The sequence below is a fragment of the Carcharodon carcharias genome, assembly GCF_017639515.1.
Source record: "Carcharodon carcharias isolate sCarCar2 chromosome 27 unlocalized genomic scaffold, sCarCar2.pri SUPER_27_unloc_1, whole genome shotgun sequence".
NCBI lineage: Eukaryota > Metazoa > Chordata > Chondrichthyes > Lamniformes > Lamnidae > Carcharodon > Carcharodon carcharias.
The window spans coordinates 4,183,379-4,210,382 of record NW_024470624.1 but is presented as its reverse complement, the minus strand read 5'-3'; the positions used below and the strand labels follow the sequence as shown (position 1 = coordinate 4,210,382).

Genomic DNA, 27,004 nt, shown 5'->3' with positions numbered 1-27,004 from the left:
TTTACTTTGGATGGATTTATTCACAGAGTGAAACATTACAGGTATAAGCCTCCTGACTGCACCCCGCTGTGAGGCAGTAGTTGCCTCTCTTTATGTGCTCAAGTAACCATCCAATAAGTGCCCTCCACCTGTATATATTTTACCTCAATTGACACAATTAACACCCATAGCCCGAGCAGGCTGGTAAACCGAGTGAATCCCTTTTCACACTCAGAGCTGGTGAACAGCCTCTCCCCGGTGTGAATCTGTTGATGTGTCAGCAGGTAGGATGAAAGAGCGAATACCCTCCCACACACGGAGAAAATGAAGGGCCTCTCTCCAGTGTGAACTCGCTGGTGTGTTTGCAGATGGGATGACCGAGTGAATTCTTGCAACATCGAGAGCGGGTGAATGATCTTTTCCAATGTGAACTTGTTGGTGTGTCAGCAGGTGGGATAACTGAGTGAATCCTTTCCCACACACAGAGCAGATGAATGGCCTCTCCCTGGTGTGAACTGCCTGGTGTGCCACTAGGTGGGATGACAGAGCGAATCCCTTCCCACACTCGGAGCAGGTGAATGGCCTCTCCCTGGTGTGAACTACCTGGTGTGCCACTAGGTGCACATGCTGAGTGAATCCCCTACCACATTCAGTGCAGGTGAATGGCCTCTCCCTGGTGTGAACTACCTGGTGTGTCACTAGATGCGCAGACTGAGTGAATCCCTTCCCACACTCAGAGCAGCTGAATGGCCTCTCCTCGGTGTGAACTACCTGGTGTGCTACTAGATGGGATGACTGAGTGAATCCCTTCCCACACACAGAGCAGGTGAATGGCCTCTCCCCAGTGTGAACCCGCTGGTGTGTCTGCAGGCTGCCTAGCCGACTGAGTCCCTTCCCACACTCAGAGCAGGTGAACGGCCTCTTCCCGGTGTGAAGTCGCTTGTGTCTCAGCAGGTGGGCTGACTGAGTGAATCCTTACCACACGCAGAGCAGGTGAATGGCCTTTCCCCAGAATGAACCCGCTGGTGTGTCTGCAAATCCCATGAGTGAGTGAATCCCTTCCCACATTCAGAGCAGGTGAATGGCCTCTCCCCAGTGTGAACTTGCTGGTGTCTCAGCAGGTGGGATGACAGAGCAAATCCCTTCCCACACTCAGAGCAGGTGAATGGCTTCTCTCCAGTATGTGTGTATCGATGAATCTTCAGCTCAGACGGAAAGCGGAATCCCTTCCCACAGTCCCCACATTTCCACCGTTTCTCCATGGTGTGGGTGTCCTTGTGTCTCTCCAGGTTCGACGATCAGTCACACTAATGCTTAAAATCTTCTGAAGTGGATAGAACTTACAAACATTTCTCCCATGTTTAAAGCTTATGATATTCAGGTCCAAAGAATTGAGTGACTTTGTCAGATCATGAGGCGATGTTTGGTTTGAGATTTCTGTCTGTAAGTCCTGCTCTTCTAATATCCTGTAAAAGAAATTTACAAAAGCCATCACTGTCAACACAGGATAGAAACTCAGAACAGACAATTCTAGTTTCTATGGAACATTCTTTCCTCTCTTGTTCCCCAAAATCTGTAAATCTCCGTCCCACACATTGTCCCTCCATTCTCGCTCTGCTGTACTTAATATATGCCCTTCTAATTCTCCTGAAGGCACCATTTCATGCTGGTCGACAGGTCCATGCTCACCACTTCCTGTCCAGGAAACAGAGACCTGAAAATCTTCATGCTGACAGCCACATTAATGTTTATTTTTAGTTATAAATTATCGGTCTTAATATGTGCGTAATCTACAGTCCGGTATTACTTGATTCAAAATACAAGGAGGATGTGAGAAAGAACTTTACTTAGGCAGTGTCATGAATTCGATTCGCTGCACATGAAAATGGTGCAAGCAAAAATGATCAGTGATTTCAACATGAAATGGGATGGGAACTTGAAGGAAATAAACTTGCAGGGTAAGGGGGTATATGGGGGGAATGGGACTGAATGGATTGCTCTACAGAGAGTCGGGCATGGACTCGAGTTGCCGAATAGGCTCCTTCTGTGCTGTAATGACTCTGTGATTGGAAATATATAGCAACGCTACAGTATTGTAATAAAAAATATACTTTATTACAGAACCATAAATAATATATCTAATATGTACAATATAATAACACCAGACATATCTCTGTCCTATGTTAATTTACTGTCCCCTTCAATGTCAGCCATCTCCTGTGGAAACCACCTCTTTCATTATGAACATTAGGAAAGAGACCATCCTTTTAGCCAGACAAATAAATGTGTCAAGCTTAGGGAGCAAAGGATGCCAATGTCTTTAAGAGAGAGAGAGAGACCTGGGCCAACCTTTCCAGAGTCTGCACCCTCCCTGGATTCACTTCCTTTCCCTTCAGTTCCTGCAAGTCAACAATTTCCCCCCAGAATGAGAAAAGAAATGGAAAGGAGGAGAAAAGATAAAGTGTTTTACTCACAGGTGCTGGACACAGGAGGAAGTTTTAGTCTGTGTGAAGCTCAACCCTCATTCAGAGAGAGGATCAGCAAGTGAACAAGCTCATTGCCAAACTTCCGCATTCAGACAATGGGAGAAGCGCTGATTGGCTGGAGCAGAAAAGTCCTTCCGGTAGTCCAGTCTTTCCCGTTGGTCAATCCACCGCACGAAGACAATGAGGAAGCGGAACCAGGGCCCAAGTGGGGTAGACTTTGACCGGCAGCCGCGCTGAGCTGTTGTCCAATCCGCAGTATTTTCTCTCTGTAACCAGTGGTATTGCTCCCAATGGGACACTGGGTGCTGGGAACGTCCCTCACAGCATTGTGACGTCCACAATGGAACCCTGCTTGAATCAGCCAATAGGAATCACTCTGCTCCGCGGTGATGTCCCCGGGTTCCAGTCTGCAGGCCAGGCGCGCGGACACAGGAGTCCCGCCCCCGCGCATTGTGCCCCCTCCCCAACCTGGAGCCAAGGTTTCCAGGCAACCGGCTGCCGGAATGTGGAAGGTGACATGTTTCTGTGTTCTGTCTGATTCAAAAGTTTCCAAACGTCAGGGGGACTGGAAAAGGCCCGAGACCCACACACCCGAGTGAGAGTGTTTCCAGTGCACTGAGTGTGGAAAGCTTCAACCAGTTACACAGCCTGAAAAAACATCACGATTCACAGTGAGGAGAGACTTTATACATGAGGACTCGAAACGTCAACTCTTTTCTTCTCCACCGATGCTGCCAGACCTGCTGAGTTTTTCCAGGTAATTCTGTTTTTGTTTTGAGAATTTATACATGTTCCATGTGAGGACAAGGCTTCAACTGACCGTCAGACCTGGAGAGACACAAGGACACGCGCACCATGGAGAAACCGTGGAAATGTGGGGACTGTGGGAAGGGATTCAAAACCCCATTGAAGCTGGAAATTCATCGGCGCATTCACACCGGGGAGAGGCCGTTCATCTGCTCTGTAAGTGGGAAGGGATTCATTCAATTATTCCACCTGCAGTCACACCAGCAAGTTCACACTGGGGAGAGGCCGTTCACCTGCTCCCTTTGTGGGAAGGGATTCACTCAGTCATCCAACCTGCTGACACACCAGCGAGTTCACACTGCAGAGAGGCCGTTCACCTGCTCTGAGTGTATGAAGGGATTCACTCAGTTATCCCACCTGCAGACACACCAGCGAGTTCACACTGGGGAAAGGCCATTCACTTGTTCTATATGTGGAAATGGATTCAGTAATTCATCCCACTTGCAGAGACACCAGCGAGTTCAGATCGGGAAGTGACCATTCACATGCTCTGAGTGTGGGAATGCATTCAATGATTCATCCACCCTGTTAACACACCAGCGAGTTCACAAGTGATTACAGGGGTTGGATTCTGCTGCTATAGCTGCTGTTAACCACATCCAGGACTGAACCATTCTTACACTTGGTGAAGTGGGAGGGTTGGGGGCTTTCTTTCTGCTGGACTGGCTGTTGAGAAAGGGGGAGGGTCCAGTGGAACAAAATACAAAATCAGGGATTGGTTAGCGGGCGGGCGAGATTAAATAACAAAAATGTAATGGAACAAAAGGCAAAGGGAAGGGTAATGGTTGTAGTAAAGTAACAAAGCATAGGCCCAGTGTAACTATTAATGGCAGAATAAAGGACAGCTCTGTCTGAAAGTAAAAATCATGAAAACAAGATGCAGACTGGCACTTGGCAAAAAAAAAGGAATCAAAATGGAGGATAGGTTTGACAGCCTGAAGTTGTTGAACTCAATGTTGAGTCCAGAAGGCTGTAAAGTGCCTCATTGGAGGATGTTATCCAGCTTGTGTTGGGCTTTTCGGGAACATTGCAGCAGGCCAAGGACAGAAATGTGAGCATGAGAGCAAGATGGTGAATTATAATGGCAGCAACTGGAAGGTCAGGGTCATGCTTATGGACTGAGCGGAGGTGTTCCACAAAGAGGGCAGCGAACTGGGGACAGATGAATTAAAGAGAAACCATTTGTGTCCAGAACATTGTGCACATCTTTTTACTCTGGTTGTCTTTCACATTTTTTAATCATGTTCTGTTTCATTAATAAACATTTATCAGTAAAAATATTTGATTTTTCTGGACTTTCCATGATTAGGTTTCTATATTTCAGGGAAAGTGGGTGAGAGAGGTTGGCAGGCCCTTTAACAGAAAGTGAGTCCCTCTCAGATAATTGGCAAAGGAGCCAGAGGAGGAGAGGAAATTTAATTTTTTGACACGCTAACTTGTTCTGATCTGTCTGAAAGCAGATTCAATAGTATCTTTCCAAAGCATGAATACTTGAAAGGGAAGAATTTGCAAGCAGAGCAGTTGGATGGATCAACAAGTCCTTTCAAAAAGAAGGCAGGGGTCTGATGGGCCGAATGGACTCCTTCTGCAGCCTGTGAATCTGAGCGTCTTGCTTTTGTGCAGGTTAAAAGGGACAGATTTCATTTCAGCCTCTTCCCTGTATCTGTATTTAAAGAGATGGGTTTCTGTTCAGCTCTGAGCGACCGATATAACAATGTCTCCACTCCACTGTACATTTAAACATTGAACAAAGCCTTGCATGGCCGATTACAGGCAACAGTCTTCCTGTAGATCTCTCTGGACGCAGCCATGGTCCAATTGTTCTGCTCTGTGGAGCAATGTATGGAAATGGTTAAATCCAATAAAATTAGCCGAGTAACAATGATCAATGGTCCAATGTCAAAAAGCCTCATTTGAGATGTAGTAATGCTAATTTAAGGATTAAAAGTGGGTTTGCGAATTGGACTCTATTGTTTGTTATTTCAGAGTCCTATCTTTACACCTAAACTTAACAAATTGTTTTGCTAAGGGGGCGTCACAATCAAATCCAGTGACTACCCACATGCACTTTGTGCCAGGATTGGGGTCACTGCGCCATCCCCACCCCGAATACCATCCTCATTTCCATCCCAGTCCCAGGAGTTTGGAGGCTGGGTTCCGGATGAGTAATGGCGGCCGCAGCTCCCACAATCCCCCACGCTGGGGAAACCGCTCTTTCCGCCGCGCTGGCGGGCGGCCCGGGACTGTGCAGAGGAAGAGGGTCGGCTGCGCATGTGCGGAGGAGAGCCCACGCCCACTTCCCGTCATGCTGAGGGGTTGACCAATGGAGAAGATTGGAGCACCGGAAGGATTCTGATCCTCTAGCCAATCAGAGCGCGGGCTTTGTGTGAATGCAGATTGAGCTTCAGACTAAAACTTCCTCCTGTGTCCAACATCTGTGAGTAAAACACTTTCTTTTCTCCCCCTTTCCATTTCTTTTCTCATTCTGGGGGGGAATTGTTCACATGCAGGAACTGAAGGGAAAGGAAGTGAATCCAGGGAGGGTGCAGAGTCTGGAAAAGTTGGCCCAGGTCTCTCACTCTCTCTCTCTTAAAGACATTGACACCCTTTGCTCCCTCAGTTTGACACATTTATTTGTCTGGCTAAAAGGATGGTCTCTTTCCAAATGTTCACAATTAAAGGGGTGGTTTCCCCAGGAAATGGCTGACATTTAAGGGGACAGTAAATTAACATAGGACAGAGATATGTCTGCTGTGGTTACAGGGTACAGAGTTGATGTATTATTTATGGTCATTAAAACTTCATGTATTCTCATTTCTAGTCTTGTAATATATTACTGTAGCTGCCTTATATATGAACAGTCAGAGAGTCATTAGAGCACAGAAGGAGTCCATGCCAACTCTACCATCCAGTCAGTTCGATTCCCCCCGTCTCCCCATTTGCCCGTAAGTTGATTTCCTCCAAATGCCCATCCAATTTCATTTTGAAATCATGGATTGTCTCCATTTCCAGCACCGTAATAGGCAGTGAGGTCCAGGTCATGAACAATCACTGTCTAAATAAAGTTCATCCTCACACCCTGAGGTATCTGTACTCAAGTAATACAGACTGGTATTTTGAGTCCACTAAATCTATGTGTAGAAGCAGTAAGCATATCTCTGTCAATTAGCAGAATGAGAATGGAGGGAGAGTGTGTGGGATGGAGATTTACAGCTTTTGGGGAATGATGGAGGAAAGAATGTTCACAGAAACTAGGATTGTCTGTTTTGAATTTCTATCCTGCACTGACACAAATGGCTTTTGTTAATTCCTTTTACAGGACATTAGAGGGGGAGGATGTTCAGACAAAAATCTCAAGCCAAACGTCATGTCAAGATCTGACAGAGTCATGTGATTCCTGGGAACCTATTTCATCGATTTTAAAAATCAGTGTGACTGGAAAAGCACCGAGTGAGAGTGTTCCAGTGCCCTGACTGTGGAAAGAGCTTTTCCCAGTTACACAGCCTGAAAAAAATCACACCATTCGCAGCGGAGAGGGACTGAACATATGTTCAGTGTTTGGATGAGGCTTCAGCTGATTAGCGAACCTGAAGAGACAGAAGGTCACATGCAACATGGAGAAACGGTGGAAATGTGGGGACTGTGGGAAGGGATTCAAATCTCCATCTGCGCTGGAAATTCATCGACGCATTCACACTGGGGAGAGGCCGTTCGTTTGTTTTGAGTGTGGGAAGGGATTTAGTCGGTTGTTCAGTCTGCAGACACACCAGCGACTTCACTCTGGGGAGAGGCCTTTCACGTGCTCAGAGTGTGGGAAAGGATTCAGTGATTCATCCAACCTAATGACACACCAGCGGGTTCATACCGGGGAGAGGCCGTTCATCTGTTCTGTGTGTGGGAAGGGATTCAGTAATTCTTCCACCCTCTGGAAACACCAGCGAGTTCACACCGGGGAGAGGCCGTTCACCTGCTCTGAGTGTGGGAAGAGATTCATGCACTCATTCAACCTGCTGACACACCAGCGAGTTCATACCAGGGAGAGACCATTCACCTGCTCTGAGTGTGGGAAGGGATTCAATAATTCTTCCACCCTCCAGAAGCACCAGCGAGTTCACACGGGGGAGAGGCCGTTCACCTGCTCTGAGTGTGGGAAGGTGTTCAGTCAGCTATCCCATCTGCTGACACACCAGCAAGTTCATTCCGGAGAGAGGCCGTTCACCTGCTCTGAATGTGGGAAGGGATTCACTCGGTCATCCAACCTGCTCAGACACCAGCAAGTTCACAAGTGATCACAGCAGTTGGATTCTGTTGCTATTCACATCCAGTGGAAAGGTCGATCGTGTGAGAATGAACAGGACTCTAACTATTGTGGAAAAAATAGTAGAAATGAACAAAAAAACAGATGCCTCCCAGGGCGGTAAAAAAACAGTGTAGATGATAGAACTGTCAAAAAGATCGATATGTTTCCACTGTCATAGAGTTGGACATTTAAATGCAGATCATTGGACATTAAAAAGTAAACCAGTGGCATTGGTGAAAGTGGCTGGTGTTTCTCCAGAGGAGGTTGTACCAAAGAGGGAAGCTTGTGAGAAATCAATATCTTCTAATGTATTTACCATGGGTATAGAGACATGAGGGATTATGAAGGATTTCTATTTGAAGGGGAAGTCACTCCATCTCTGTCCCAATAAACAGCCTCGAAAGATTGTTATCCTGAGAGCTAGTGGTTTAGCTCAGTGCTAAAAAATTGGATTTTTCTTCAAAATGTTCACTGAATAAAAATGTATTGGTACGGGGTATTGATGGGAAGTGTGTGACTATCCCATTGTGTAGGGTGAATTTAAACTATGATTTAGTAAAAGGCTCTGTTATTGTTGGTGTTGTTTCTAAATTCCTGATTACTGATGTATGTCTTATATTGGGGAATGATTTAGCAGGTGATATTGTTTTTCCACTTTCTGGGACTGTGTTCACAGTTTAGAAGATGTTCCTGTGAGTAAAAAAGCCCTTTCTTATTGGTGACCCAGTTAAGCAACAAACTGATACAAGTAAAGATACTGATGTATCCACCTGCAGAGTCAGGAAAAGTGCCTGAAGCATTTCAAGATAAAAGTCCACCACAGGAGGGACTAAGACCTCAAAGTAACCCTGAAGGGTTAATGACCCCTAACACTGAATTACATGTAGCTGCCAGTGCTGAGGCAGAACAAGATATAGGAGCAGCAGGAGTTCAGGCAAATGGACAGTTCACAAAAAGAAACATTTAAAACCCCAAAATGATCGGAATGAAGGAGTTTGTGAGCGACGTGGAAGATTCAAAAAGCTCGAATAAAGATGAAAGTCCAGAATGAAGAAGCTGTCGACATTGCTGGAAAGGAATGAAATAAAACTAGGTCTGAATGGGCACACCTTTAACAAACTTTTGGGATGTTCCCAGGAACAGAAGTGAATGAACCTTCAAGATATCGTTAAGTATAAGGGAACTCTTGCAGGGAAGTTAAAAAGTAGAAATGGGTTCATTGCATAAACTATAGTGTTAAGTTCACAGTGCTGGTTTTTAATATTGTTTTGTTTTATATCTACAGTAAAGTTTGTTTTTGTTTAAAAACGTGGAATCTTGTTACACAATTCTTTCATTTAATCACTGTGTGTTCGAATTTCTCTTTAAAGGTTAACTGTCCAGACTGGGATTGTAACAATATGCACAAGCAATATTTCAAAACAAATCAAAGAGGAAAAAATATGGTTTTCCTTCTTTTGTACAAAGCATTATTACATTGTAAGACATCCCTCTTCAAGGATCCCTAACAATTTCTTAGTTTGAGCACTTCTTTTCGTGAAACAATCTGATAATTGATGATGAGCAATGGAACTAACTAAAGTCCCTTCTAAAGCAGGAGGGCTATTGCCCAGCAAAGAGGCTAATTTGAGATTTCTCCCACAGACCAACTGATAAGGACTATACCCTCCAACTATCTGAAGTGAATTCTTTCCATGAATCGTCCAAGCCAGTGCAGTTGTCAACTTGCAGTTTGGCTGATTAGCTAAGATTTTCTGCAGCATTTCATCGATCACCACGTGATTCCTTTCACAGAGTCCATTGCTGAAAGGACTTTCAGCTGCGGTGTTCATGACCATAATGTTCATGTTTTCACACACGTCTCTATACTCATCATTAGCAAATTTCCCCTCCATTATCAGTCAGAAACTTAGCTGATGACCCAGGTCCAGTCCCTATCCATTTCCCCATGACTTGGTCTGTAATCTCTCTTTTGTCCTTGCCATGTATTATTGGAGAAAGACTAAATCGGTTACCATATCTATAAAGTGTAGAATGAAAATATTTCTGTCTTTGTCCCATCCCTTTAGATCCATGGCAACTACCTGGTTAAAGTCACGTGAATGGAAAGGTTTACAATAGGATGTGACAGCATCCTCCCATACTTTTTACACATTTCACACTTTGCTCTAATCTCCTCTATGAGCCTCGTATACTCTTCACCAACCACCCCTGCATCTTTTAGCAGGATTTGTTATCTTTGACAGGAAAGGTGAGCAAATTGTCTGTATTGTTAATATCGTGATTGGTGTGATCCCCAGTTGACACAATGAGACCCCTAATTGCTCTGACTGTGGGAGCGGCTTTAAAAACACTGCAGAACTGATGTTCCACCAGCGCATTCATATTGAGGGGAGACTGTCCAGCTGCTCTCACTGTGCAAAGAGATTGAGAACATCATCCCACCGGCTGGCACACCAGTGAGTTCACATCATGGAGAGGCCATTCACCTGCTCCGAGTGTGGAAAAGGATTCAGGTATTCACCCAACCTGCTGAGGCACAAGTGCAGTGCCACCAATTGGAGACGTTTTAGATGCTCTGACTGTGGGTGTAAATACAATCAACTGAACTCGAAAGAGTTACATCTTCTTAAAAGAAGACTCGAAAGAGTTACAATCAATTGATGTTAAGTATTTTCAGGTTGAGGGCATTTATTGGATGGAGCACATGTAAAGAGACCCTTACTGACATGGAGTGGAGTCGAGTCAGGAGGTATACACCTGTAAATGTTTCACTCAGTGAATAAATCTATACCAAGTAAAGATTGGCCCCAGTTTCTTCCTTCACCATCAGGCTGTCAGGATTATAACCTGGTAACAGAGAATGCTTGTCTAATGGTGGAGGCTGGAAACTAAAGGAAAATAAAATTTCAGTCTCACAGGTGCCTTAAAAGGTGTGTCCCCAGTTTCCTGTGAACAATGTTTGTGTCTGTGAATGTGGACATTTCACCCTTGCAGCGAGTGAGTCAATGTAAAATCACGCAGCAGCAAAACGTTTTGACTTCAAAGAAAGGGTTAGTTTATTTCACACTGCTTCTCTGGAAGTTACTTACATACATACACACACAGCCACACACACACATATACACGCACAAAGATTAATTACAGATGAAGATAAAACAATACTTATAAAAATGGAATCAGTTTAGTCTCTGTTGTTTGTTGCAGGCCTGAGATTGTTCAAGTCGAGCTGTTACGTTGTCTGATGGGAAGGGTTTGAGGTTGTGGGATTGCCTCCACCGCTGTGATGCCTTCCACTGTCGAATGGCCAGAGGTCAGCTTAGTAGATGGAGTTGGGTTCACAGGGAGAAGGTTTCTTGTTTCTGGTTGTCCAGGTGCAGCACTTTCAAACTGCCCAGTTACTGGCAGCAGAGCCTTTGGCTGTTTCTGGATCCCTTTCTCTGTCTGTCTTTCTCTCTCTCTCTCTCCCCCTGTTGAGAAGCAGCTTCCTCTCTGCTGCTCTGAAGCTGTATCACGATGGATCTGTGTCTCGGCAGCTTGCTCTGCCTTTTCTATTCTTGATGGCAGGCAAGCCAGGATGGCCGCTGTGTCAAAACCCCGAACCAGGTTCCCAGTGAGACGAGTGGTGATTCCATTCCAGCTCTGAATTCCCAAATGCCTTTCAAGTCTGGGCCTCCATTGTCCTTAAAGGGAAACCATCAAGTCGATGGATCTTATTGACACTTGTAGAAATGCTCATTGAATTTCAAACGTCTATTTTTGTAGATATGTCAGAGAATGTCTTTGTCTCTTGGGAAGTGGTTCCAGCCAGTATCCACAAGGAGAAAGTCAGGTGACCCTCAGAGTCCATTCTGAAAACAGTCTTTCAACTCAGTCCAAAGTTTAAAAATGTAACCTTGAAAAGAGTTTGTTACAAATCAGCAACACCATTACTGCACATTTTAACATTTTAATTTTTAAAGTATTTTCTCTTCCCTTTGCCCCTGCCAATAGCATCTGCTTTAAGATGACCGGTGCATTGAAATATTTTTAATTATATATTTAACAATAACACACCATAAACTAAATAAATAAATATTCCGATCAATCTTCTCTCTGTGAGGATTCCACTGCCTTGTTGAGCTGACCTTGGACAGACTGACTGCTTTTTCCCACTCGGCTCCCACAGCTTCTTCACAACTCTGTCCAAGCTCACTGTTCATGCTGACTGCTTTCTGCCACAAGACTAACTGCCTTTCACCGTAGGCACCACTGGAGATTTCTCCCTATGGCCGCAGCCAGACAAATCTCTCCTCACCAGCTCCAAGTGAGCCTCAAATTACACAAGACCAATCTGCAACTTCCACTGTGAGAAACATCCAGATAAATGAAACAAAAGAACCTTCGACCCCCCACAGCCCATCCCCAAGGCAACATGGCATGCTTTGGGAGGTTCCAAACAGAAACGCTAACTAAATATATTCTACCTTCAAAACACCCTCTCATTCTGTGATCCATGTGAAATATGAAAAAAGATTTTCACTACAAGTTTAAAAGAGCATCAGCCACTGGAAACAAAGTCATGAGAGCGGTCAATCCTGCAGAAAGAAACCCTCCGACCCTCCCACTTCACCAAGTGTCAGAATGAACATGGTTCAGTCCTGGATGACATTAACATCAGCAATAACAGCAGAATCCAGCCCCAGAAATCACTTGTGAACTCGCTGATGTTTCTGCAGGCATATTAATTGAGTGAATCCCTTCCCACACTCAGAGCAGGTGAAGGGCCTTTCTCCAGTGTGAAGTCGCCGGTGAGTCAGCAGGTTTGAGAACTGAGTGAATCCCTTCCCACACTCAGAGCAGGGGAATGGTTTCTCCCCGGTGTGAACTCGCTGGTGTATCAGCAAATGTGATGAATCACAGAATCCCTTCCCACACTTGGAGCAGGTGAACGGCTTCTCTCCAGTGTGAACTCGCTGGTGCTTCCACAGGTTGGATGAGTCAGTGAATCCCTTCCCACACTCCGAGCAAGAGAACAGCCTCTCCCCAGTGTGAACTCGCTGGTGTGTCTGCAGGCTGGAGAACCGAGTGAATCCCTTCCCACACTCGGAGCAGGTGAACGGCCTCTCCCCGGTGTGAACTCGCTGGTGTGTCAAGAGGTTCCATGAGTGAGTGAATCCCTTTCCACACTCGGAGCAGGTGAACGGCCTCTCCCCAGTGTGAACTCGCTGGTGTGTCTGCAGGATGGATGACCTGCTGAATCCTATCCCACACATGGAGCAGGTGAATGGCCTCTCCCCGGTGTGACTGCGCCGATGAATCTCCAGATCAGACGGGGCCCGAAATCCCTTCCCACAGTCCCCACATTTCCACGGTTTCTCCATGGTGCAGGTGTCCTTGTGTCTCTCCTCGAATATCAGTTGAAGCCTCGTCCTCACACAGAATATGTGAATGGTCTCTCCCGCTTGTGAGCGGTGTGATGTTTTTTCAGGCTGTGTAACTGGTTGAAGCTCTTTCCACAGTCAGTGCACTGGAACACTCTCACTCGGGTGTGTGGGTCTCGGTGCTTTTCCAGTCACCCTGATGCTTAAAACCTTTTGAAGCAGCCACAACAGGCAAACGTTTCTAGTTCTAAATTCAAACGCTGATCATATTCAGGGCCCAATGAATCGAGTGACTCTGTCAGATCTTGACATCTGGTTTCAAATTTCTGTCTGTAAATCCTCCCCTTCTAACATCCTGTAAAAGGAGTTTACAAAAGTCATCACTGTCAGTACAGGATGGAAATTCAGAAGAGACAATTCTAGTTTCTGTGGCACATTATTTCCTCTCTCGCTCCCCAAAAGCTGTAAATCTCCATCCCACACACCCTCCCTCCATTCTCACTCTGCTGAACCTAATATACACCCTCCCAATTCTCCTGAAGATGACCATTCATATTGCTCGACAGATCCACGCTCATCGCTTCCTGTCCAGGATACAGGAATCATAAGAAATAGGAGCAGGAGGAGGCCATGCAGCCCATCGAGCCTGCTCACCCAATTGAAGTAGGCTTGGTTCAACAAGATCATGGCTCATCTGGCTGTGTCTTTAACTCCATTTTCCTGCCTGTTCCCCATAACCCTTGGCTCTCTCGTCAATCAAAACTCTGTCCAACTCAGCCTTGAATATATTCAATGACCCAGCCTCCACTGCTCTCTGTGGAAGAGTATTCCAAAGACTAACAGCTCTCTGAGAGAAGATATTCCTCCTCATCTCCATTTTAAATGAGAGGCACCTTATTTTTAAACTGTGTCCCTATTTCTAAACTCCCCCATGAGCGGAAACATCCTCCCAGCATCTACCCTATCAAGCTGCCTCAGAATCCGATATGTTTCAATAAGATCACCTCTCATTCTTCTCAACTCCAATTTGTATAGGCCCAACCTGCTCAATGTTTCCTCATAAGACAACCCCTTCATCCCAGGAATTAACCAAGTGAACCTTCTCTGAACTGCTTCCAATGCAAGTTTATCCCTCCTTAAGGAAGGAGCCCAGAACTGTGCATAGTACTCAAGATGTGGTCTCACTAATACCCTGTACAGCTGCAGCAAGACTTCCCGACTTTTATACTCCATCCCCCTTGCAATAAAGGCTGACATTCCAATTGCCTTCCTCATTACTTGCTGTACCTACATACTGACTTTTTTTTGATGCATGTACAAGGACACCCAGATCCCTCTGCACTGCAGCATTCTGCAGCCTCTCTCCATTTAAATAATATACCATTAGTCAAGAAGGATAGTAGGGATAAACCAGGTAATTACAGGCCAGTGAGTCAAATATCAGTGGTAGGGAAACTTTTGGAAAACATTCCAAGGGACAGGATTAATCTCCACTTGGAGAGGCAGGGATTAATCAGGGATAGTCAGCAAGGCTTTGTCGGGGGAGACCATGTCTAACTAATTTGAATTTTTCAAGGAGGTGACTGGTTGTGTAGATGAGGGTAGTGCAGTTGATGTAGTCTACATGGACTTCAGTAAGGCTTTTAACAAGGTCCCACATGAATTGGTCCAGGGTAAGTTGGCAAATTGGATACAAAATTGGCTTGGTGGCAGGAGTGTACATTCATGATTTAGATGTGAATATAGGAGGTATGATCAGTAAGTTCACATAAAACATGAAAATTGGTGGTGTCGTAAATAGTGAGGAGGAAAGCCTGAGATTACAGGACGATATAGTTGGGCTAGTAAGATGGGTAGAGTAATGGCAAATAGAATTTAATCCTGAGAAGTGTGAGGTGATGCATTTTGGGAGGACTAACACGGTAAGGGAATACACAATGAATGATAGGACCCTAGAAAGTACAGAGGATCAGAGGTACCTTTGTTACATGTTCATAGATCCCTGAAGGCAGCAGCACAGGTGGATCAGGTGGTTAAGAAGGCATATGAGATACTTGCCTTTATTAGCTGAGGCATAGAATATCAGAGCAGGGAGGTTATGCTGAAGCTGTGTAAAATGCTAGTTAAGCCATAGCTGGAGTATTGTGTGCAGTTCTGGTCGCCACACTGTAAGGAGGATGTAATTGCTCTGGAGAGGGTGCAGAGGAGATTCACCAGGATGTTGCCTGGGCTGGAGCATTTCAGCTATGAAGAGAGACTGGATAGGCTAGGGTTGATTTCCTTAGAGCAGTGAAGGCTGACAGTGGGGTGGGCACCTGATAGAGGTATACAAAATTATGAGGGGCAGAGGTAGAGGAGATAGGAAGAAATGATTCCCTTTAGTGGAGGTGACAATAACCAGGTGGCTTAGATTTAAGACAAGGGGCAGGAGGTTGAGAGGGGATTTGAGGAAAATGTTTTTCACCCAGAGGGTGGTTGGAACCTGGAACACACTGGCTGAGGGGGTGGTAGAGGCAGGAATCCTTCACAACATTTAAAAAGTATTTAGATGAGTACTTGAAATGCCATAGCATACAGGGCTACGGGCGAAATGCTGGAAAATGGGAACAAAGTAGATAGGGGCTTGATAGCCGGCATTGACACAATGGGCCAAAGGGCCTGTTTCTGTGCAGTATAACTCTATGACTCTAATATTCTACTTTTGTATTCTTCCTGCTAAAATGAACAATCTCACATTTCACACATTATACTCCATCTGCCAATTTTGCTCCCACTCACTCCACCTATCACTATCCCTTTGCAGACTCTTTCGATCCTCCTCACAACTTGCTTTCCTACCAATCGTCGTATCATCAGCAATTTTGGCTACAATACAGTCAGTTATCTTCATCCAAGTCATTAATATGGATTGTAAATAGTTGAGGGCCCAGTACTGATCCCTGCTGGACTCCGCTACTTACATGTTGCTAACCTCAAAGTGACCCATTTACCCCGACTCTCAGTTTCCTGTTAGTTTGCCAATCCTCTATCCGTGCTGATATATCACCCCAACACCATGATCTCTAATCTTGTGCAGTAACCTTTTTTGTGGCCCCTTAGCGAATGCCTTTTGAAAATCCAAATATGTGGCATCTATCGGTTCCCCAGTGACAGATGTTAGACTGACTGGCCTATATTTCCTGCTTTTTGTCTCTCTGCTTTCTCGAATGGTTGTGTTACATTTGTGGTTTTCCAATCCGCTGGGACCGTTCCAGAATCTCGGGAATTTTTGAAGCCGACAAACAATGTATCCACTATCTCTGCAGACACTTCCCTTAAGACCTGGGGAAACAGGCCATCAGGTCCCGGAGACCTGTCAGCCATTAGTCCCATTAGTTTTTCTGAGATTTTTGCTCTAGAGATCGTGATTGTTTTAAGTTCCTTCTTCTTTTGTCCCTGCTTTTCTACTATTCTTGGGATGCTCTTTGTGTCTTCCACTGTACAGATAGATACAAAATACTTGTTCAAAGCCTCTGCCATTCCCACCTTTCCCGCTCTTAATTTCCCAGTTTCATCCTCTAAGGGATCAAGGCTCACTTTCACTATTATTTCCCTCTTATGTACTTCAAGAAGATTTTACCATCTATATTTATCTTTCGTGCTAGTTGTCAGTCATATTCCAGTTCTGTCTCTTTGTTTGTTTATGATGCTTTGCTGGTGTCTAAGATTTTTCCAAACTTCTGGCCCACCACTAATCTTTGCAGCATTGAAAATCATCACCCAGGCTGCTAGTCTTAAATATATGTCTGTGCCTATAATAATGGGCTAAGTGTAATATACAGTACAGGATTATTTGAAAAGAGATATAGGTGGGATATGAGGAAGAACAGTATTTCGGCAGCAGGTGGTTATGTCCTGGAACTTGCTGCCCCTGAGGCTGGTGCAAGTGGAAACAATCAATAATTTCAAAATAAAATTGGTTGATCACCTGAAGGAAATAAACTTGCAGGGGAACGGGGATGGAGAGCGGGATTGGGACAGTTTGGATTGCTCCACAGAAAGTCGGCATGGACTTGTGTTGCTGAATGGACTCCGTCTGTGCCTCTTTGACTGGAACTATATAATGTGCCAACAGTACTATATTACAAAACTAGAAATAATAAATTAACTTTATTACAGAACCATAAACAATATACTTAATATTGACCATATAACAACACCAGACATATCTCTGTCCTAAGATAAAAGCAAAAAACTGCAGATGGTGGAAATGTGAAACAAAAACAAAATAGCTGGGAAAACTCAGCAGGTCTGACAGCATCTGTGGAGAGGAAGACAGAGTTAACATTTCGAGTCCGTATGACTCTTCATCAGATCATCTTCATCATCAGATATCTCTGTCCTATATTAATTTACTGTCCCCTTAAATGTCAGCCGTCTCCTGGGGAAACCACCCCTTTAATTGGGAACATTAGGAAAGAGACCATCCTTTTAGTCTGACAAATAAATATGTCAAGCTGAGGGAGCAAAGGATGCCAATGTCTTTAAGAGAGAGAGAGAGAGACCTGGGCCAACCTTTCCAGATTCTTCACCCTCCCTGGATTCACTTCCTTTCCCTTCAGCTCCTGCAAGTCAACAATTTCCCCCCAGAATGAGAAAAGAAATGGAAAGGGGGAGAAAAGAAAATGTTTTACTCACAGATGTTGGACACAGGAGGATGTTTTAGTCTGTGTGAAGCTCAATCTTCATTCGCACAAAGCCCGCACTCTGATTGGCTGGAAGACCAGAGTCCTTCCGGTCCTCGAATCCTTCCCATTGGTCAGTCCCTCAGCATAACGAGAGGGAGCGGGCTCACTCCCCGCACATGCGCAGCTTCTCTTCTCCCTTGTTCTCCGAGCGGCTTCTCGCTCTGGCCGGAGACGTCAGCCGGTTGCCTGGAAACTTTGGCTCGAGGAAGGGGGGGGGGGTGGGGGTGGGGATCCCGTGTCCGCGCGCCTGGCCTGCAGACTGGAACCCGAGTACGTCACCGCGGAGCAGAGTGATTCCTATTGGCTGATTCAGGCAGGGTTCCATTGTGGACGTCACAATGCGGAAGTTGGACAATGAGCTTCAGACTAAAACTTCCTCCTCTGGGCAACATCTGTGAGGAAATCAATGTTTCCCCTTTCGCTTAATTCATCAAGACCCGAATATTGTTTACCTTTGAATCTAGAAGGAGAAACGTTTGTCTGTTCTGTCTGCTTCAACGGGTTTTAAACATCAGTGTGACTGTTAAAGCACCGAGACACACACACCCGAGTGAGTGTTTCCAGTGCACTGTGTGGAAACAGATGTCACCAGTTACACAGCCTGAAGAAACATCGCATCGTTCACAGCGCAGGAGAGTGTACACGTGTTGTGTGTGTGGACCCCTCAGTTAATTACTGAACCTGGAAAGACACGAGGACACCTGCACCATGGAAAGAGCGTAGAAATGTAGGGACTGTGGGAAAGGATTCATATCCCCATCAAAGCTGGAAATTCATTCACGCAGTCACACCGGGGTGAGGCCGTTCATCTGCTCTGAGTGTGGGAAGGGATTCACTCATTCAACCCAACTGATGAGACACCAGCGGGTTCACACCTGAGAGAGACCATTCACCTGCTTTGAGTGTGGGAAGGGATTTAAACATTCATCCACCCTGTGGACACACCAACGAGCTCACACCGGGGAAAGGCCGTTCACCTGCTCTGAGTGTGGGAAGGGATTCAGTGAATCATGCAGCCTGCTGTCACACCAGCGAGTTCACAGTGGGGAGAGGCCATTCACCTGCACCGTGTGTGGGAAAGGATTCACTTGGTCTTCCAGCCTGCTGACACACCATGTCACTCACACCAATGAGAGACCCTTTAAATGATCTGACTGTGCGAGTAGCTTCAAAAGCTCTCAGGAACTGATGCCCCACCAGCGTTTTCACACTGAGGAGAGACCGTTCAGCTGCTCTCACTGCACAGAGATTTCGAAGATCATCCGACCTGCGGGAACACCAGCGAGTTCACACCAAGAGGCCATTCACCTGCTCTGAGTGTAGGAAAGGATTCATTCGGTTGTCCAAATTGCAGATACACCAGCAAGTTCACACTGGGGAGAGGCCGTTCACGTGCTCTGATTGTGGGAAAAAATTCAGAGATCCATCCACCCTGCTGAGACACCAGCAAGTTCACACCAGGTAGAGGCCATTCACCTGCTCAGAGTTTGGGAAGGGATTCAATGATTCATCCAACCTGCTGAGACACCAGCGAGTTCACAAGTGATTACAGGAGTTGGATTCTGCTGTTATTGCTGTTGTTAATCCCATCCAGGACTCAACTATGCTCATTCTGACAGTTAGTGAAGTGGGAGGGTCGGAGGGTTTCTGCTAGACTGGCTGGTCTCACGACTATGCTTCCAGTGGGCTGATGCTCTTTGAGCCTGGGAGTGCACATTTCCATTGAAACGATCCACAAAAGCTGATCAAGTACATTTTACCCTGTATAGTAAATAATGCTTTTCCTACCACTGCATGTAGATCTAAAATAAATTCCTTGGTCTCTGTTCCATTGAGTCTACAGCACAGGGCCAGGCCAGTTGGTTCAATTGGTCTCTGTCAGTATTTATGCTCCACATGAGCCTCCACCCACCTCTCTTCATCTCCCCATCAGCATATCCTTCTATTCCTTTCTCCCTTGTGTATGTATCTAGCTTCCCCTTAAATATATTAATGTTTTTCACCTCAACCACTTGCTGTGGTAGTGAATTCCACATTCTCACCGTTCGCTGGGCAAAGACGTTTCTCATGAAATCCCTATTGGATTATTGAACCCCTTCATAATCTTAAAGACTTCCATTAGGTCACCCTTCAGTCGTCTCTGGTGCTGCTTTTCAGGACTAATTCTGCTTCCCTCCGGTGTCAGAGTCCAGACTTAGGTTGCACTTGCATTTTATCTGCAGCTTTCATGTGAAGCAAAACCATGACCAAGTACTTGCTCCACAGGGAATGGGCTGCAAACCTGTCCCCCGCCCTGCTCACACAACACGCTGCTACTCTTGCATCTTGCTCGTCTATTCCTCGCACCCAAGAAGCAGGAGCAGCTGCTACATCATTAATAAGCTGAGAATTGTGGAAAATCCATTGTCAACTCTGTAGGATATCAGATTTCAAACTGGCCTCTGGGATCTCGGAGGGTTTCACAGGGTCACCATATCTGGGATCTGATTTATTACAAGCGTGGAGCGGTGCATCTTGTGAGTTCCACAATCTATATTTTCTACACTTACTGACTCATTATCTATTTCTGTCGATGTTTGCTGATTTAAATATGAAAACATTCTGCAATATAAGTGGCATTTCCGATTGGCTAACTGCCTTTGGAGAATGTGTCAGGATTGATGGGGTCTCTCCCACATAGTGAATCATAATAAAGCAGCCCTGCTAGATTGGTGTCCCATCCAGCACCCACACACAGTAGCAGCCAGTGTGTCCCATCCACAAGATGCACTGCAACAACTCCCCAAGGCTCCTTAGACAGCACCTTCCAAACCCACGACCTCTACCACCTAGGAGGACTAGGGCAGCAGATGCATGGGAACACCACCACCTGCAAGTTCCCCTGCGAGCTACTCACCATCCTGACTTGGAAATACATCCCCGTTCATTCACTGTCGCTGGCTCAAAATCCTGGAATTTCCTCCCTAACCACACTGTGGGTGTCCCTACAACACTTGGACTGCTGTGGTTCAAGAAATGGCTCAAACCACCTTCTTAAGGGTAATTAGGGACGTACAATAATTGCTGGCCTAGCCAGCGACGCCCACATCACATTAAAGAACAGAAAGAGTCTTTGGTTCTGAGCTGCTCCCCATGACAAACAAGAACAAAGAGGCCACGCTGCCCCCATTCAGTAACTTGAATACACCCATTATCTGTTCACCTCTTCCTGAGCCTGACTGGCTGCTGCTGCCTCGCTCTCTGTGGAGATTCTCACTGACCGTTTCTGGTCACTTTCCTTGCCAGGCACCAAACTAGAATGTTAACATCCCGGCCAGGACTGTTAGTGCTTAAGAGAGAAATCTCAACATCCAGTAATTAACTGAAAGAACTAGGCCACAAAATTTCATATTTATAAACAAATACAAACTTTATTGTTTGTGATCCAAATAAAAATTAAACAAATTAAGCACTTATCTTTACACTATAGTTTATATCTGCATATGCTATGAATCCAGTTTTTCTTTTACTCCCTCCCCAAGAGTTCCCTTACCTTAAAAAATACTTAAGGTTCATTCACTTTCCTTAGGGAACAACCCAAAGGTATGCCACAGCCCTCTGGAATTTACTTTCCGCAGTTTCCCAGTCTGGCACTCAGACTTCCAGAGCTTTCTCTCTGTGAGGATTCCACTGCCTTCTTGAGCTGACTTTGATCAGACCGACTGCTTTTTCCCTGTTGGCTCCCACAGCTTCTTCACAGCTCTGTCCAAGCTCACTGTTCAAACTGACTGCTTTCTGCCTCAAGCCTTTCACCATGGGGACCACTGGAGATTTCTTCCTCCAGCTTCAAGCTCGGCAAATCTTCCAGCCTCTTTTCCCCTCACACAAACTCCAAGTGAGCTGCAGCCTCCACAAGACCAATAACTCATTCTTATGTTGGTCAAAATCTTCCTTGGCCACTTTGAGAATATCACTCAGATGCTTTTTATGTTCAAGCAGAAACGTTTGATGTTCTTGTTTGGTCTGATCTTTAAACAATTTGTAATCTTTCAGTTTTTCCTCATCCTGTTCAGGGTTAATTTTATTTAACTCTTTGTGGGTGATGTCGACAGCTTCTCCATTTTGGAATTTTATTTTTCCTTCTAACACTGAGTCTTCCACGCAATTCACAAACCACATCATTTTGAGGTTTTAAATGGTCTTTTGTGAACAGTTCCTTTGTCTGAATTCCTGCTGTTGTATCCTGTACTGTTTCTGCACTGGCAGGCACACTTAATTCAATGTTAGGTGTTATTAAACCTCAGGGTCACTTTGAGGTCTTAGTCCTTTCTGTTGAGAATTTTTAATTTGAGTTTCTGCAGACACATTTGCTGCCTCTGTACTGTCCATTACTGGGGTGGATACATCTGTATTTTTACTTGAATCAGTCCTTTGCCCAGCTGGATTACAAATAGGCGAGGGAGCTTTCACTCAAGGGATAACATCTGAACTGTGCACACCGGTCCAGATTGTGGAAACACTATACTGCTCGCTATATCATTTCCCAATATAAAATCTGTGTAATTAATTTGGAAACAACACCAACATTAACAGACTCCTTTACCAGATCACAATTTCAATTCACTCTAAATAATGGGGATAGACACACACTTCCCATCCAATACCCTGTATTAATACATTTTTATTCACTGAACATTTTGAACAAAGGTCTTAATTTTTTTACTAACAATCAGCTCTGAGCTAAACCAGTATCTCTCAGGATAACAATCTTTTCAGGCTCTTTCACGGACAAAAATTTGTTGACTTCCCCTTCAAATATAAATCCTTCACAATCTCTCATGTCGCTATTGTCACCCATGGTAAATACATTAGAAGGTATTGATTTCTCACAAGCTTCCCTCTTTGGTACACCTTCATTTGCCAAAACCACAGGTTTACTTTTAATCTCCAACAATTAGCTTTTAAATGTCCAACCCAATGTCAATGAAAACATATTGGTCCTTTTGATTCACTTGCATCTTCTGCACTATCTTTTTGACCACTGTGGGGAGAATCTTTTGTTTCATTTCTGCTATCTCTTTCACTCTAAATAGAGTCCCATTCATTGTCATGCGATTTAACTCTCCTGCTCCTGTATGGGTTTGCAACCAATAGTTTGCTGTCACCTTGGTGTCTGAGTCAAATCATTGCTACCAGCTAAAACAGCAGCTTTCCTTTTATAAAAAAAATCCTGCAGTCCTCCAGGTGTGTCCTAATAGTTAAAAGAACGCTGTTTTTAAATTCTTCCATTGATACCACTTCCCTCACATTTTTCAAACTCTGTTCAATTTCCACTGCTCGAAACCACCTGTCAAACAACATTTCAATTTCCCTCGTAAATTCTAGGAATGATTGCATCTACCTTTTCCTCAAAGACTGAACTTTTAATTGATAAACTTTGACAACAAGCTCCTATGCATTAATTACCACAGATTTAATCATCTCATAATCTGCAGAATGTTCTTCTGAAAGACTTGAATAAACATCCTTTTTTTTCCCGTCAATACACTTTGCAAAATAAGAGTACATGTCTCTTTTGGAAACCTTAACTTTGAAGCAACTCTATCAAATGAAATGAAATATCTCCCAATTCCATCCTCAGTGAAATTAGGCATGAGGCAAATAAAGCAAAATCAAAACTTGAAGTGGACCTTGACTCCTTGTCTAAACTATTAGGTCCTGTTTTATACTTTTAATTCTTTTCTCTCTTAGAAGCTCTCTGTCTCTTTTTTTGATCTCTTTCTTCCCCTTCTAGTTTTCTCTTTGGCATTCTCATTCAAAGTTCCACAATTCCATTTCTTTTTCATTTTCCTGGCTTTCAAGTTTGAGTTTTTGCTTTTCTCTATCCCTTTGGAATTCTCATTCAGGTTGTTTCATCTGAATTCTAGGCAACACAACTGGAATGTTAGCTGGATGAGGCTTTCCTTTTACAAATTCCAAATGCTGTGCTATTGCCTCAACTATTTCTGCTTTATTACCTGCATCAATTGTTGCAAAAGGCCCAGGGACAAAACTTCTCCCTCAAGACATATTAGCAATTAACAAAGCCATTCTGCTTCTCAATAAATACATTAAAGTTCACCGTGAAATCTGGTTGGCCCAAATTTTTGCAAAGCCTAGTACACCAATATCAGTCGGTGGATTCAAAATCTTAGAGGAGCCCCAATTTTGTTATGATCGTGATGGGGGCCATTAATGTTTAAAGATAAATTCGAACCCACAATAATGAACTGAAGGAACTGCAGCACATCATTTCACAAACTTAACTGGATGTAAAAAAACATTAAAAATTAAGCACTATTAACAACAGTACGGGCGGGATTTTCCGGTCCTGCCCACCACAGAACCAAAAATTCTCACCGGAATCAACAGATCTTTTCCATCCCACTTGTAACAATTCCAGCAGCGGGGAAACTGCGTTCCGCTCTTTAGCTCCACCCTAGAGTTCTCTGATATGTTACAAGACCTTGAAGGTTATTCACTTTTCCGACCAATGGACATGCCAAAGCCCTCTGGAATTCACTTTGGCTTCTGCCCAGTGTTCCACCTTCTCTGAGGTACAAGATTTCCTAGGCATCTTTCCTTTGGCTTTTGGATAATCAACCTGTCAAAATTTCTTTAAGACTTCACGACTGTGGATTCCTCAGCTCAAGATTAAGTTTCATGGCCCTCCTGGCCTGATTTTTCCCTCCAGCTGTTCTGACATCTCATTCTCAACTCTTTCCAAGCTAACTGTTCAAGCTGGCTCCTTTCTGTCGTGAGGGTAACTTCCTTTCACTGTGAGGACCACTGTAGGTTTCTTCCTTGAGCTCCAAGCTAAGTAAACCCTCCAGCCTTCTCTCTCTTCACCAATTCCAAGTGAGCTGCAAACTACACAACTACCTTCTGTGAGAAACACCCAGATAAATTAAACAAAAGAACCTTCAAACCACCACAGCCCACCTCCATGGCAGTTGGGAGGTTCCAAACAGAAATGCAAACAAAATGTATTTTAGCTTCAAATATCCTTTGATTCTGTGATCCATGTGAAATATGAAATTAGATTTTCGCTAAAGGCGCAAACAGCATCAGCCCACTGGGAGCAAAATCGTGAGACCAGCCAGTCCAGCAGAAATTAACTCTCCAACCCTCCCACTTCACCAAGTGTCAGAATGAATATGGTTCAGTCCTGGATGTGATTAACAGCAGCAATAACAGCAGAATCCAACCCCTGGAATCACTTGTGAACTCGCTGGTGTTTCTGAGCACTGGATAACCGAGTGAATCCCTTCCCACACTGAGAGCAGGTGAACGGCCTCTCCCCGGTGTGAAGTCGCTGGTGTGACTGCAGACTGGATAACCGAGTGAATGCCATCAAACACTGAGAGCAAGTGAATGGCCTTTCCCCAGTGTGAACTCGTTGATGTGTCTGCAGGTGGGATGACTGAGTGAACCCCTTCCCACACTCAGAGCAGGTGAATGGCCTCTCCCCGGTGTGAACCCGTTGGTGTATCAGCAGGATGGCTGAATCAGTGAATCCCTTTCCACACTCTGAGCAGATGAATGGCCTCTCCCCAGTGTGAACTCGTTGGTGTAGCAGCAGGTTGGATAACTTAATGAATCCCTTCCCACATTCAGAGCAGATAAATGGCCTCTCCCCAGTGTGAACTCGCTGATGTTTCAGCAGGTTGGATGAATCACTGAATCTCTTCCCACACTCAGAGCAGGTGAACGGTCTCTCCCTGGTGTGAACTCGCTGGTGTGTCAGCAGATGGGATGACTGAATGAATCCCTTCCCACACTCAGAGCAGATGAACGGCCTCTCCCCGGTGTGAATTCGCCGGTGTTCTTGCAGGGTGGATAGCTGACTAAATTCCTTCTCACACTCAGAGCAGGTAAATGGCCTCTCCCCAGTGTGAACTCGCTTGTGTGTCTGCAGGTTGCAGAACCGACTGAATCCCTTCCCACACTCAGAGCAGGAGAATGGCCTCTCCCCAGTGTGAACTCGCTGGTGTGCCCGCAGTGTGGATGAATCACTGAATCCCTTCCCACACTCAGAGCAGGTGTAGGGCCTCTCCCCAGTGTGAACTCGCTGATGGGTCAGCAGATTGCATGACTGAGTGAATCCGTTCCCACATTCGGAGCAGGTGAATGGCCTCTCCCCCGTGTGAACCCGCTGATGTGCCAGCAGCTGGGATGAACCATTGAACCCCTTCCCACATACAGAGCAGGTGAATGGTCTCTCCCCACTGTGAATGCGTCGATGAGTTTCCAGTTCACAGGGGGCACGGAACCCCTTCCCACACTCCCCACATTTCCATGGTTTCTCCATGATGCGGGTGTCCTTGTAACTCTCCAGGTTCTACCATCAGTTGAAGCCTTGTTCATACACAAACCACATATACAGTCCTTCCCCGCTATGAATGGTGCAATATTTATTCAGGATGTGTAAATGGTTAAAAGCTCTTTCCACAGTCAGTGCACTGGAACACTCTCACTCAGGTGTGTCTCTGTCTCCGTGCTTTTATGGTCACACCGATGTTTAAAATCTCTTCAAGCAGACAGAACAAACAAACATTTCTCCTTCTAGATTCAAAGGCCAATGATATTCATGTCCCAATGAATTGAGTGACTCTGTCAGAGCGTGATGTGTCGTTTGGTTTGATGTTTCTGTTTTCAAATCCTCTCCTGACATCCTGTAACAGGAGTTTACAAAAGTAATCACTGTCAGTACAGGATAGAAATTCAGAACAGACCATTCCAGTTTCTATGGAACATTCTTTCCCCTTTCGTTCCCCAAAAGCTGTAAATTTCCATCCCACACCTATTCCCTTCATTCTCACTCTGCTGTACCTAATATATACCCTCCCAATTCTACTGAGGGTGTCAAATCATGCCAATCGACAGATCCATGCACAGCACTTTATATATATTTGGTAGATGAATAATGTGTGCTATATACAGTACTGTATTACTTGATTAGAGATATATCAAGGATGTGAAGAAGAACTTTATTTAGGCAGCGAGTGGTCATCAACTGGAACTCGCTACCTATGAGGATGGTGGAAGTGGAGCTGATCAATGATTTTAAAACACAAGTGTCTCGTCACATAAAGGAAATAAACTTGAAGGAAACAAACAAATAAACTTGCAGGGGAATGGGGATGAAGAGGGGTAATGAGACTGACTGGATTGCTCTACAGAGAGTCAGACTTGAGTTTCTGAGTGGACTCTTTCTGTGTCGTAATGACAGGAAAGTTAAAAGGGGGGGAAAGAAAGTGTTTTACTCACAGATGTTGGACACAGGAGGAAGTTTTAGTCTGTGTTAAGCTCAATCTTCATTCA

General features: G+C 44.9%; 1 pseudogene; it reads right to left on the bottom strand.

The window, feature by feature from the left end:
- On the bottom strand, positions 1 to 27,004 carry LOC121273622 (annotated as a pseudogene).